Source organism: Peromyscus eremicus, chromosome X, assembly GCF_949786415.1.
Source record: "Peromyscus eremicus chromosome X, PerEre_H2_v1, whole genome shotgun sequence".
In the NCBI taxonomy this organism is placed as follows: Eukaryota; Metazoa; Chordata; class Mammalia; order Rodentia; family Cricetidae; genus Peromyscus; species Peromyscus eremicus.
Genome location: NC_081439.1, coordinates 105,870,407 through 105,872,898, shown reverse-complemented (window position 1 = coordinate 105,872,898; position 2,492 = coordinate 105,870,407).

The following is a 2,492-nucleotide window of genomic DNA, read 5'->3' as shown; positions in this document are numbered from 1 at the left end:
AATTGATAAGTTATTAATAGGAAATGTGCTGGAGGCCTCAGAATGTCATAAAAAACATCATGTCAATAGTAACGGTTTAAAAAAGGATTTTTCCATAACCTGGCAACAAGCCAAAGAAATAGTAAAGAAATGTCCTACTTGTTCCTTCTACAATCAAACACCATTACCAGCAGGATGTAACCCAAAGGGTACTCAAAGGAATGAAATCTGGCAGATGGACGTGTTTCACTTTGCAGAATTTGGAAAACTGAAATATGTACACCACACTATCGATACTTATTCAGGATTTCAGTGGGCAACTGCTTTGAGTTCTGAAAAAGCTGATTCTGTAATCACTCATTTGCTAGAAGTTATGGCCATCATGGGTATACCTGCACAAATCAAAACTGATAATGCTCCGTCATATGTCTCTGTTAAAATGAAACAGTTTTTTGCTTGTTACAATATAAAGCATATTACAGGCATACCACATAATCTTACAGGTCAAGCAGTTATAGAAAGATCAAACAGAACTCTAAAGGATATGCTAAATAAACAGAAAGGGGCAACAAAAACCCCCAGAAATAGACTGCATAATGCTCTATTAACTTTGAATTTTCTTAATGCCAATGAGAAAGGAACAACAGCTGCAGAGAGACATTGGATAATAGAAAAAACTACAGAATTAAATCAGCCTATATATTTTAAGGATGTGCTGACCTCAGAATGGAAACCAGGGTATGTGTTACATTGGGGACGAGGTTTTGCTTTTGTTTCTACAGGAGAAGATAAGTTGTGGGTACCATCAAAATTGATAAAGGTTCGATTTGAACAAGAGAAACCTCTTAATTAGAGGAGGTGATAGCTCATCAACCAACATGAACATCCAATTTAAACTAACTTATACCAGTAACACATGTCTTTTCATTTAATCAGATAATAACTTGCCAAAAAGGAACATCCCCAAAATTAGTCTTGGGGAAAGGTTTTTGTTTTTGTCTTTTAGGAGAATGAAGGTTAAGGAATCTGAAGAACACTGGACAAATAAGACAACTGAAGAAAAGGGACAAATCATCTATCCCAGGAAGCAGAGTGAAATGGCGTATGGGTATATATTATCTAAAAAATTTTATGTCTTCCTAAATGTTTGTTTCTGCTTTTCTCTAAAGATTTCACACTATTGGTCTTCTAATAGTCCCAGTCCAATTAAAATTTAAAGCTGACTTTGGAGTTGGAGAATGGCTCTCTCCTTCTTTAAACTCAAGCATGTTGTTAAAAGGAAAATGCAAACTCCCTGTATCATGCCAGAATAAAAGAGCCATCTTCTGCTATGAGACAGGGGAAAAGCCAAATTAATTAAGGGACTATTCTATTACTAATCTCAACTCTTTGATTCTATTCTGATTCTTTAAACTTTTCTTAAAGTATCAATTTTATATCAAAACTTACAAGATTAATATATATAGATATATAGATATATAGATATATATACATTTTAAACTTTGCTAAGATATGAATGGTCATATAGAGTACTGATTAATTCTAGAAAAAAGGCTTCAATTAGCTGCATATATATGTCTTTGTGTTCGAGTCTCTTATCAGTTTTCTGCAGGAATTCACGGCCAGGCCTAACACCAACTGAAGTCTCCAGGAAGAAGTTGGGGCCCCACAACAACAACAATTCCACGTGGACAATAATAACATCACTAAGCTGACAAACATCACCTACAGATCAGCTTTGAACTACAAGGTGCTCAGAGCAATTTTGAGATGACTAGCTGAGATGATCCAGTGTTGCTGGAGAATTTCTCTCCAGCTCCCACCACCAAGTCCCGCCAGTCTCAGAGCCCACTTATAAAATAAACACACAGACTCTTACATTATTTAAACTGCTTGGCCATTAGCTCAGGCCTGTCATTGTCTAGCTCTTACTCTTACATTTAGCCCATTTCTATTAATCTTTACTTTGCCACATGGCTCATGGCTTACTGGTACCTTACATCTTCCTTGTCCTGATGGCAGCTGGCAGTGTCTCCTCTCCGCCTTCCACTTCCCAGAATTCTTTTCCTTGTCCCGCCTATACTTCCTGCCTAGCCAATGGCCAATCAGTGATTTATTTACTGACCAATCAGCAACACACTTGACATACAGACCATCCCACAGCACTTCCCCTTTTTCTTTTCTTAAAAAGGAAGGTTTTAACTTTAACATAGTAAAATTACATATAACAAAACAATTATCAAGCAAGAATTACAGTTACAATATTAAAGAAGAGATCCTATCTATCTTATATTTGTAAGTTTAAGGTTTTATATCTAACTTATCTTTTATTATAACTAAGGAAAATTGTAAGTATCTAGTCTTTAACCACATCAAAGACCTCAGAAGGATATACTACTACCTGAGAAATGGAGAAGGATATAAGCAACTTTTAGGAGTCTTGTAGGGTAGACAGAGACAGCTGGCAGCTTGGACAGTCATTCAAAGTTCTCTTGTAAAGTTGGGGCATCTGT